This window comes from Eleginops maclovinus, chromosome 20 (genome assembly GCF_036324505.1).
Source record: "Eleginops maclovinus isolate JMC-PN-2008 ecotype Puerto Natales chromosome 20, JC_Emac_rtc_rv5, whole genome shotgun sequence".
Lineage (NCBI taxonomy): Eukaryota > Metazoa > Chordata > Actinopteri > Perciformes > Eleginopidae > Eleginops > Eleginops maclovinus.
The window spans coordinates 27,096,081-27,108,628 of NC_086368.1; the positions used below are offsets into that span (position 1 = coordinate 27,096,081).

Here is a 12,548-nt window from a genome sequence, read left to right on the forward strand (position 1 = left end):
ACCTGTGCACCAATTACAGCTTATCTTAAAGACCCAGGAGAACCAGATTTGACCACATACTGTCAAGTAAAAGAACTGGAAAACACTAATCTTACTTGTGCCTTCACCATTAACCAGTGCCCGTTACATAATAACAGAAAAGTCCTCATTGATTATAAACATCTTTGCAAAAATCAATGAATGGGTGCAAAGGGGGCTGCAATGAAATTCAACCGTGACATATTTTAAACTTCCAGTACTAAATGTTTCAAAATACTCAAAAGTTCCCTAACTCGGAAAAGTTAAGACAGCAAAGGAGTCCCAAAAGGCCATAAACAGCAGAGTTTCTCACTGACAAGATCTGCCGAAATGATGTCTGCATGAAGGGAAGGAAGGATCCCTTCAGTGTGGATTTTCTACCTCTCTTAAGCCCTAAGAAAGGGGCACCGTCACACCTGACTGGCCGAGAATTGAGAAACACCAAGCTGCTCTCAATTCTTAATTAGGAGCCAACAGGTGATCTGAGTAACCGGCAATCAACTCAGGGGTTAACTGTGACATTCAACTAGAATTAAACATCAACAATCATTTGTGTGGAAATGAAACCTGAATTTCATGGTACGTGTATCTTTTGGTCATGATATTATGCTTAACTTAAACCACTTCAAGGCAGCATTTTGAGCACATGGTATTAGTAAACCCATTTTGGAAGTATTGCCAAAAATATGTTTGGGTTATTCAGGGTTAGACACATTCTGATAGAAAGATCTGAAGACTCACTCCCAAGTGAAACATTGATTCAATCGGAGGATGAAACCCTCTTCATTAGTCACATACATGCACACAGCAGAGCACACACAGTGAAATTGGTCCTCTGCGTTTAACCCATTAGGGTTAGGGTGATGGTTCCATGATTTTGATTTAATTTGATCTTTTGCCATGCGCAGATGTTGTAGAAAAATTGGTATCGGACGTAAAAATGTAATAGTTATTGACAAGATTTTGAGTTTTGCAGAATCCTCCAAAAGAAATGATCTGGTGAAATGTGGGATTCATAGTTAATTCTGGCAGGCCAAGCTACTTGTACCAGCTGCTTCAGACTCAGGAGTGACAGTGGAGCATGCTCTATCTGTTTTCGCAGAACAGCTCCTAACTCGGCAAAGCAAAGTTATCTAAAATTGGAATTAGCTACACTGCTATTGTGATAGCGTCTCTTCTGTTGGCAGCACCGTGATTAAACTCCTTGTGAACGTTTCATGTTGATTTTACCTATCCCATGCATGTTAATCCACCAATATTGGAAAAACTAAAGCTACTTTTGACTGAAATCTATTCAGCAAATACAATTCCTCCAAAATATGTTCAGAAAAAGACCTTTGAGTCTTAAATAGAAACGTTTAAACCCACCACGACATCTATTCCTTGTGAAAATCTCAGCGAGGTATTGTCAAGAGTATAATAGACGCTATTCTGGAGTACAATACGTCTAAATAAACAAAGCTTTGGAGAGAGCATGTCTTCTTTTTCAGAACTACACTGCTCAGCCTCCCCACAGTGTCATTTTTCATTTTTCTTATCTTCTGCACCTTGAAAGCTGCCACAGACGAAGCAATGTGCTCTGAGAAGGCTTCAGTGGTCTCCAGAGAAAAAGTCTTCGTTTAGTTTTGAACAGTCCAGTAACTGTGTCTTTGAGCTGTGTCTGAGGCCACCGCCTCCTCTCTGAAGCTTCCATTTCTGAGCTTTCTGATGTGGAGAAACGTATTGCATTTTCTCAGTATCTCAGAGGATATCAATGCTTCTTCTCCAAAGTGTCTGGGCTTTGAATTGCCAGTCCACAAAAATTGAAATTCTCAAGGATCTGTTGACAGTCGATTTGGGGGGGAAAAAATGGAGAGGAGAGAGATTCGTCAGGCCTGTTCAGTGTTTTCTATGCAGCTGACACTGGGGAAATGGGAAACGCCTTATTTGCTGTGGGGTCGGATTCTGCTTTTGCTGACAGTTTTCACAGTTCTGAGTTCTGCACATCTAAGTAAGGCTGAACAGCTTGATAAAAGTAGGAAAAAGCAATTGCTACTGTCATCTGCAAAATGGGATTCGTGATATATAGGCAGCTATTTCTTATCCACTGTCTCTCACTTACAGCATTTTTAACAACAGCCTCTTTTATCGCCGAAAGAAATACACACAAACGCGTGGTTTTATCCTGTAGAAGTTTTCTATATCATCTCTAACACTTTCTTTGGATAGTGGGTGTATAATGCTGCGTTTATATTTCAGTTGTGTCTTGTGAAAAGCCCCCATGGTGGTCTGCCTTTTAACATTTCATCTTTAGCCCTTGTTCTGATGTCAGGGGGTAAAGGACAATAGACCGAGGATCAAAGACTACTACCCTGAATGTGTGCAGGAAAGGAAATGTGTTTTTAACTTGTCCCCTAGGAAATGCAAACACATCTAGTAAAGAACACACCGTCAGAGCCAAGTTCCCTGTCATGTGTTTTTGTGCAAGACGCTGAGAAATGGCCTATTTTGTCGTTGGGCTACGAGACCTTGTTGTGCAAACCACCCGCTTCTTCTATTTGGTACAAACAGTATTTCTGTTCCTTCAGTTGGAAACCTCACATTCTCTGCATTGCAAGATCTGTTTTTTTTTACAGGAAACTTGACAGATGTTGTACAACAAATGTGAACAGCTTAAATACTCACTGCTCTGATGTATCATCCAACAGTGAAAAGAGGCAAAAACAGCCACAGCTTGACTGACAAAGAACTGCATGGCCCTTTGGCGCATGTGTCAGACCTTGTGTTCAGTTCTCACGGAAACCCGAACATCACCGACCTTGACCCTCTTCAGCAAAATGTTACTCACTATGTCAGTCAGAAATGTTTCTGGTGTATGTCAGAGTGTCAGGCAGTGTATTGTCGGAGCATATTGTTGTTCAACCGTATGAGAGATTATCTGTGGAGCATGCATCTGAAGACCAAGGAAGTCTTACAAGGTTTAAACTTCTTTCACCGACAGAGAGACATTTAGATGACTTTGTGGGAGTGGAGATCTGTAGGTACATGGTGTCCTGATGTAAGTGACAATGAAGTCAAAACATATAGCAGAAATCACTGTACGAAGCTTATCCGTCATGGATTTATGATCAAGCTTTAAAGTAAAGTTTACTTCTACACCTCCCAGTTTTGGAGTTTCCCACAGCCACACTGTTTACGCTCACTCCTACAGCTCTCATCATCTCATTTCATAGGTTGCGGTGGATAGGGGGGTAAAAAAAAGCCTTGACTTCTATTTGTTTTTGAGCCCATGTGAAACCAAAAGTGGACAACATTGTCAGGAACTGAAGAGACGTAATAACCTTTATAGTTTTGCCTTAAACTTGTGTTTCTTTAATAGACAGCACAGGGTTCACTGGTTGTATAGAAGACTATGAAAAAATGACTCTACTTCTCAGTTAATTTAGGGTATATCCTCAATTGACATTTTACTTATGAGTTAATGGACTTAATAGCTGGTTTCAAGTCTTCTTCCATTAAGAGTAAAACAATGGGGCGGGGCTACCTTGTGATTGACAGGTCGCTACCAATGATGTATCCTTGATTTAGTCTTAATTGCTCGATTTCAAAACTTCTTCCATTAAGAGTAAAATGGGGCGGGGCTACCTTGTGATTGACAGGTCGCTACCAATGATGTATCATTGTTTTAGTCACTTCCACAATGTGTTTCAAGCTCAGGAAAGTAACATTTCTCATTAAACACGTTCGATGTACAGCGGTTTATGTCTTTTCCAAAACGAGCTAGGAGAAAAGTCAGGAATATATTCTGTAAAAATCATCAATCTCCAGTGCAGAGCTATGTTGACACAGTTGTTTATGATTTGGCTCAATTCAATTCATTTATATTCTTTTAGGTGCCATCAAGCTGGCAACGGAGCCTCCAGCCATAGCGGTAATCTTACATGTGAGTGTACTTAAATTTCACACATGCCAGATGGGTATTCTTCAAGTACAACGTTTTTCATTTTTCTATTAAGGTGCATCTTTTTGAAACCGTCAAATCAACACTTTCACCATGGCAACACTTTAACCACCTGGAACATGGTTTTGGAATTGCTCTAAAATCCTGTTTTAAGCTTTTGGAGTGTGTACAGGGACTAGCTGTCAGAACATTACGCTTACTATCACTTCATGTAGAGTGAACCTTTGGCACACAGTATGAGAGCTCATTTTCATACAGAAAGCTGAGGTGTATTTGGAAATGATGTGCTTAAGGTTCTTTGAATGCATTGCCATTGCAGCATGAAAATGATAGAAATGGTACCGTGAGCCATTATTAAAAGACCCAGTTTTGATTTGATGTCAGAAAGCGCCTGAGGTGAGCTCAGGTTGAAGCTGCTGTTGTTCCTTATTTCTCTTAGGAAGCTCCAGGTTTGGACTGTGCGTGAACTCTATTCAATTTTGTATAGCTCCTGAAACACAGATTCGGGTCTTACCATACAGCCCAGAAAATCTAAAGTGAGCTATACATTAACAATGTCTTGCTTATGCATTGATTGTTTATGTTGAATTCCATATTGTTTTTTGAAACTAAGTCCAATTTTGGGGCTTAAGACAAAGTGTATTCGCCTTTTGAAAATAAGCTTACTAGCTTCACAGTGAAATCACAACTAGGAAGTCCGATGATCGCTCAGATTGTTCACAAGTTTAAAGTTTACCCAGATTATGCAAAGTGTGTTCTTTCCTATAGTGAGTGATATAGGTGATTTGTGCTTGTAAATGGTCTGCAAAGGCTTAAATCCCAGAGTTCCCTCCAGACTCCTTAGTTTTTCTTCTGTAACATAACGACATCACTTTGTAACATTCGTGCTTCTATTGGCTATCACTCCAACACATTGTACGTGTTTGGCTAAGGGGCGGGACATTTCAGACACATCTGCAAGTGGCTGACCAATCACAACAGAGCCGGCCAGCTAACCAATCAGAGCACACAGAGGTTGTGCAGCACAGGCAGCGTGAGAACAATAAAAAGCTTTTTGCACATTGAAGCTAGAGACCTAAACATGAGCGTATGCCTTTAAATCATCTGATTTAAATGTCCTCATCTCTACACTCACTGTGTGTTTCACGTTGCAGAATCAGTAGCAGCGAAGTGACTTCCATCTTTGCAGTCAGGACTATCTCCATTTATAAATATTGAAGTCAGTCGAGAAGCTATATGATAAAACAGTGCAGTATGTGGCAGGCTTTTCGATAAACACTTAAAAGCATCATTAGGATTCTTATTACACAACACAAAACATGGTCAAGCAACAGCTCTCTACATCTAGTTTAATTAGTATGATTTACTCACATCAGCATCAGCAGTTCCACTCATTTAAACAAATATAGTCTCCTATAGTATGTGAGTGTGCAGCCATTATACACAATGACTATTTTGTTGCAGTCCATCTATCTTGAAGCACACTGTCTTCATTTATAGAGCCGAGCCCAAGGTGAGTTCTCACAGTTTGCGACAGTCTGACCCTCATCAATGATTTGTGGCTGCTACACGGGCCACCATTTCCCCTCCTAACCCCCTGCTTTGTTTAGAGGCCTTGGGTTTGCTCGTGGTGGCTGGAGGATCTTTTTTTTGAGCTGGTGACAGTCAGAGTGGTGTGCCATTTGGCCATGACGGGAATTAATGAGACATGCATGGGTAATGAGATTACCGAGCTTGCAGCAGAAAGGAGGATTACCAGGTACACGCTTTCTGTCATAGCTTCATTCCTGAAGAGCGGAGCACCTGTACACACAGCCCAAGTTACATCCCCGACGATGAAGACATGGCAGCTGTGCGATCTCATTTATGGTGTCTGTCCGGGACCCCCGCTACTCCCAGTGGTGTCAGGTTCATGGCAAAAAGAAGACATCTGCCATGTTGTCTCTTCCTCTCCTGTGGGGTTTCCGTCTAAGTGCAGTATGTAGGAAAAATGTGGCTTTAGATAATCAATAACCAATAGATTTCGAGGAGGTAAAATGTCTGAATCTTCAGTCAGAATCAAAGCATCTGCTAAATATCTCACGAGGAAATGTTGTATACATAGAAACACTGAAAGCTGAATGGCTGTGTGCAGAGACAATGTCCATGACCTTTACACAACAACATCACCAACACATTAATAATGCATTGCGTAGCACTCTGCTGTGTGCCATTACTATGTTTCATATTGTGAGTCGCACAACAACAACAACAACAACAACGACAACAACAGTTCCTTCCCCTCCTTTCGCTCTCCAGCTTTGTCTGTCAACCAGACCTTAAGGGCCTGTTCAAAAATTAATGAGCAGTGCTTACTCTGTAAATAACTGCTGGTAATGCACCGTGGGTTATTTGAAATGTAAAACCTGCTGTCATGCTTTGATTATCTATGTATCTGCCCTGAGCACGGATCCGAGCACCGAGTCAGTGTTCCATGCAGTGTGCTCGCTGGCTGACTTATTAAGGCTTGCTGTCATTTGTGTGAACGTGTTGGAACAATTCCCCTGAGTTGAGGAGCAACGGGGGTGACTGCTAAAGGGTTTTAAGGGTACTTCATGTATGTACATAATTTCAATGTTATCCTGAAGAGGTTGTTATTTTTTTCCTGACCCCGAGGACTTTCTCAAGCAGCACAATACTGTCTCAGTTTTTTAGAAATCTGACACATACATAATATTTTATTTCATGGAAGAACATAAATAATACATCCAATCATTTGGCTTATATTCAGTGGTGGAAGCAGTACTTATACTCAAGTGACATTTCCAAATCTTACTTAAGTTAAAGTGCAAAGGTATTGGCATGAAGATATAATTTAAGTATACAAAATAAATAAACAAGGCCTGTTTCAGAATCATATGTATATTTGAAAACACAGGATCATGATCAAGGATGCATTTTTGTGTTCAGCATGGTTGGTAAATGGGGAGCCAACTTGAAGAACGTTGAATACCTTTGCTGAATATTTTAACCTATCATTACATGGCCTTGTTTATTTAAAAGCTGGAATAAATGTTTGCTTGTTCTGTGTCTAAGTAACTATAGCTGTCAGATAAATGTAGTGGAGTAAAAAGTACAAGCAATACAATTACAAGCACCTCAAAATGCACTTAAAGGCACCCTATTAAGAGCATTTTCAGGTTCACATTAGTGCCTCTATTGTGACATTTATGTTCAAAAAGCTCTTTATGTTTCTCATACTGCCTGTGCTGCAGCACCTCTTTTCTCCCCTCTGTCTGACACCAGAGCCCAGTCTGCTCTGATTGGTTAGTTGCCCTGCTCTGTTGCGATTAGTCCACAGCTTAGAGACGTTTGCCTTTGCAGACCATTTACATGCACAACACACATGACAGGAAAGGGAAAACACCCCAATATTTTAAAGGGGCTCCTAAGTGTTCTTCATTTAATCCCACATGTGTTTATACTGAGTAATCCAGGCGGTGTTTCTGCTTCATGCAAGTTAGAGACAAATAGCTCCCGGACTGCGTGATCAATCAGTGAGTCTGTCCTAATTAGTTTAGTTCTGGATGTACCCTTAAACAAGCCCGACCCCGTGTCTTGGTAATTGTGTGTCTAGCTACTGATACCAGGCTCCTGCTGAGTGAATAATTCATTTGGGTAAATCGTGCAGCTATAATTTAGATTCCTAGTCTCCTGGTCAGCCTTTTTTCTATATTGAACTGAAAGTCTATTTTCTGCCCTGTATCAATTTTTCATACGCAGCCATTTGTCCTAAGGGGCCGAATGTCATCTCAACACTGGAGTTCTCACCTGTCCCAATGCACTGATATTTCACGGACACTGAATGACTTTAGGGACTTATTCTTACTTTAAAAAAAATGTCCTACTTCAGCCTGCCATAGTCTTGTTGCTTGGGCTACTTTGAGTTTCATTCGCACTGGAGTTTTTAAAGCTCCTCCACCCTGCATGAATTTAATCTCAAACCTTTTTTCCTTTCATTTCATTGTCTCTATGTTTCACCAGCGGCCACAATTGACCTACGCAGATCAACATGAATGAGTTCGGATGGCACCTGATTATCAACCTGCTTGATGAGTCTGGGCTCTGCCTCCCACCCATACGCGGTTAGAAAAAAAAAACCGAGTGAAGCTTGCTCCAGATGGTCATGCCCTTTAGAAGTCTCTCTCTTCCCTGTAATGGAGTGAGTTGGCTGTTACTCCCCAGACTGAGTGCTGGGATCAGTCCAGGCGGCTGCTGTTAATGAGCCTCGGTGTTCCCTCCTCTGTCATGCTGGGGTTTCTGGCTCAGCGTATACCTTGCTTCTGTTTTATCTGCTCGTGTCTCTGCATGGGATCAGAAGGGGATTCGGAAGCAGGTTGCCCAGTGAAACCAGAAGCTTTGCTCAGTCCCATGCGTGCTATAGCAATGGCTGACATGCTAACCCAATTGTGACTATACACAGCCCTAATTTAAAGTTTCTGAAGTTCATATGAAGAGCAACCGAAGCGCGGATGACATTTTGAACAAAGCATATCCATTGCTGATTTTTTTTTTTTACATATTATCATTGAGCTATGATTTAAGCAGACACTTTATTTAATTTCATCTTTTTACTTTAAATTATATTTACAGGGTCGTTTTTTCCATTGTAGTTGAAATTGTCTTAGTTAATTAAGACAATAGGGATTAGCATTTTAGGAATTTAGGTATAATTTTTCCCATACCTCTTCTTAGTTAGCTATGGAAGTGATCCACAAAGTTCTTCTGAGGAGTTGTAGCATCTTGCTTTCTATGTTTTAAATAACCAAAGCTTCGTATTCGGAAGGGGAAAAAAATGTGAACGTTCAATTCTAAACAATCCTGGGCACATTCGTGTGGGGAATTGTCGTTTAGTATTCTCAAATAAGTGCTGACAGTCAGATAATGTCCTATTTTACACAGAAATCCTTATTTTGACATATCACAAGATAGAATAGAATAGAAGTACTTTATCGATCCCAAACTGGGAAATGTTGTTCTTGCAGCATCATCAAAACAAAGCAAAGTAATTACAATAAAATAAAATAGCATTTGAAAAGAAAGTAGAAAATATACATTAGGGACAAAACATTTACCGATGTGGAATATTAAATAGATTAAACCAGCATGGAATGTACAGTATGGTATGGTTTAAGTCCAGTAAAGCTATGGAGCAGAGAGTTATCTGTCAGTGAGAGGTGAATTGTTGTACAGGGTTATTGCAGTAGGCAGGAATGTTCTCCTGTACCTGTCCTTGTGACAACGGAGCTGGGGCAGTGTGTTGCAGAAGGAGCTCCGCTGTCAGTCGTTCATATGGTTAATGTGTTTTCGAAAAAATAAAGCAACATTCATTCATCCGACTTTCACTCACCTTTTAGCTTTGTTTTCGGTCTTCCCCAAATACCTAGCCTTTGAGCTGCTACATGTGTTCACTAGCCAGCTGCTAACTGGTGCTTGGTGACAAACAGGTACCGGGCAATGGGATTGTCAGAGCCTTTATTGTCGACCAAGACCATCAAGTTGCAGGCCGTGAAATCAAACGTTTACCTTTATCTTGCTAACGCCTTTCAGAATTGAAGGAAATGGCCGAGTAGGTTGATAACTCACAGGTGATTGATCAATACAAGTTACCCCTTCCACATTACATATTGTCATTAGCTTCATGGTACGTGAAAATATTGATTTGTAGATGCAACGTCGTCAAAAATACAACCACCATCAGTATTCTTACAGGCTGTTTCCCCATCAGCTACATGCTGTGGCTACATTGATAGGTTGGGATTTATATTCACCATTGGGTACTTTTCACTTGAGAACTGCTAGCTCTCACAATGCAGTGAGGTCTGCAGAGTTACCTGTCATCACCTTCATGATTACTGACCATTCTGTGGTACTGGGCAAGGTGTCCCCCCAGGCTGGTGATGTATACTTGGGACCAAGTTGGCACCTTAATCTTAGTGTGTGAAAGGATTACTGCCTGTTTCCATTCCCATCTATTGTTGGTATCATGGTAGGGGGTCTTAGCCTCATACTTTACACGGGAAAATACTCACGACAATGATAAGTCCATAAGCAACAGCATATAGGTTAATATGCTGGTCTACACACAGTTTAACTAACAGTACGGCATGACTGTTTGGACTAAGTGTACCTTTTATAAAGAAAGACATTTTTTAAATAGATGTTGTTCTTTTTGTTCTTTAAACACCATTCAATCATTTGTTATGATTATCACATTTGACAGAATAAGTGCAGTAGCATCATTTAATACAAACCTGAAAAAAACAGTGATTCTCTTCCTTTGAGTTTTAGAACTGTCTTCAGAAACATGGAGGAGACAGGACAAAAATGGATAGAGAAGTTACATCCGAGCCATGCTAGCAGTGTGTCTCGACTAGAATATCTCAATAAGTATTGATTGATTTCTGTGAAATTTTGTGCAAAAATTGATAGTCCAAAGAGGACACAGTTTACAAACCTTTGAGTCTTCCTTTTGTACCAGTTTGGGCGTGAATTGAACCGTCTTAACAACCATTAGATTGACTGAAACCTTAACCCTAACCACAACCCCAACCCATTCACTGAGGAGGTGTCACAACTCCAGTGTTCCCTCAACTTTCACCAGGACTAAATGCTGAGAAGTGAAGGACATTTCAATAATCCTCATCTCAGACATTAGCATGCTAACAGCGCAAACGAAGACGTGAACTAGGTAAACATTACACCTGCCTAACCTCAGAATCGTAGCATTGTTGTATCCAGCAATGAAATGTCTGTTTTAGTTGCGTAACGACAGTGATTCTGTGTGGCAATAAAACAAATGACCGACAACCGAAAACATCCCGGAGACGGAGGACTGGAGTTGTTTTCCTGATAACCTCCTGTGTAGACACAGCGTCTCTTTTACGATCCCAACATACAATATAACCATTGTTTCGATGGTATGTTGAAGAAAAATGCTGAGTTTTTTAGGGTTACTTCTTTTGATAGCCCTACAATTCTCAGAGTGGAAAAATTGCACTTGGCTCAATTTATGATCTTCAGTTCTATCACTGATCCAACACTTTGCCCAATGTGATATTAGAGTCTACCAAGGAGCTTTTGTTAAAAACTAATAGTCCTTTTTTCGTGACACTTGGTTGAAGGGTGAAGCATTGGTCTAACAAGAACCCATTTCATTTGGAAGCCGATCAGAACCAGAGGGCAGAAAAAAACACAACCGGGCTTGGGCATGAATAGGTTTGTCCTAATGAGGAGAAATAGGATCCCATCTTTCTTTAATATCCAAGGCAAAGGCATATGATGTTTTTGGGTTGTGTTCAACGTTCGATAGCAGAAGGCTTATCAGATATCCTTACACAAATGTCAGTTAGAGCAATTATAACAAATGAGTTCCCAGTTTTTGACAGTAGAAATGTTGTTTCTCTTGAACATTGCCTGATTATATCTCTATCTTTTCTTTATTTTTCCCTGATGTAAACTAACTTTGCCAAGGTCTGCACTCTTTTCTCTCTTTTATTATCGAAATTACAAAGAAAAGGCTGAAATAAGTCTATAAGGGGGGGGGGGGAAAGTCCCTTTACAGTTCCAGGGAGTGATTGCGGAAGACACCTGTGCTGCAAACTAAAAGTACAATTGATACTGCTGGCAGCCCACTCTGTAGAAAAAAAAGAAGCATAACTATCAACACAGTTAGATCCGTCACATGCTGTAAATTGAAGGTTGCACACATCTTTTTTAAAAGTCTTCGCTAATTGTTTCTCCTCAGGCGGATTGTCTCAGAGTCTGATCATGGCGCTCAGTCACCTGTTGTGTTTAATATAGACGAAGATCAGTATAAAGATCTACTGCTGTGCTTCAGAAGGAACACTTAAAGGAAATCGCACTCTCCCAGTGTGCGCTCCTCTCACGCCCAGAGATTCCGATACTCGTGGGGGTGGGGGACAAGATAGCAAAGACAGGCACAAGGTTAGCTTTTCATGAAAAAATGATGCATTGTCCATCACTTTCGAATCTGGAGCAGCAGACTCCTACAGCATAGGGGCTGCATAAAGTGCCTTACTTGACACTGGCTTAGCTCCAATGAAACAAGAAGGGAATATATGTGTGTTGTGTGCATGTGATGTATGTTGCTTAAAACCAAAGTAGCCCCCTTGAGATTTTACTGCACAATAAAAATAACAGTTAAATCAAAACACAAGCTATTCTTCTACCGGGACTAAACGTGAATTATTTATGCCCGCACCGTTCTGTATTTTGCCTCAGTTTAGCTTCGACAGCGTTTTCTAGTGTACATGTTTTGTCTTTGGTCAGATAAAAGTCAGCCCAAACCCCCCATGTTTGCTCCCTTCCTTCACACATGAAGACCCCTTTCCCCGAAGAGACAATTAAAGGGAGAAACCTGTGTTGCCTCAGCAAGCAAATACAATTCCACAGATGTAATAAGACAGAAGTGTGACTTAAGGCAATAGGAGGAAGCCACCACAGACACATTACCGAGTGCTTTTCTGATTAAAGCTGCAACAGCTATAATATTATGACAAATGGTGCAGGATTTCATACAATCAGAGTC

At 40.7% G+C, this 12,548-nt stretch overlaps 1 protein-coding gene across 1 annotated transcript in view; it reads left to right on the forward strand.

Annotated features, from left to right (window-relative positions):
• Nucleotides 1–573: 573 nt before the first annotated feature.
• The window catches only part of LOC134883582 (contactin-4), a 110,275-nt gene continuing 98,300 nt past the window's right edge, over nt 574–12,548 (forward strand). The window contains exon 1 of the mRNA XM_063912012.1: nt 574–597. The gene's annotated coding sequence lies outside the window, so the exon portion shown is untranslated. The remainder of the gene's footprint in view (nt 598–12,548) is intronic.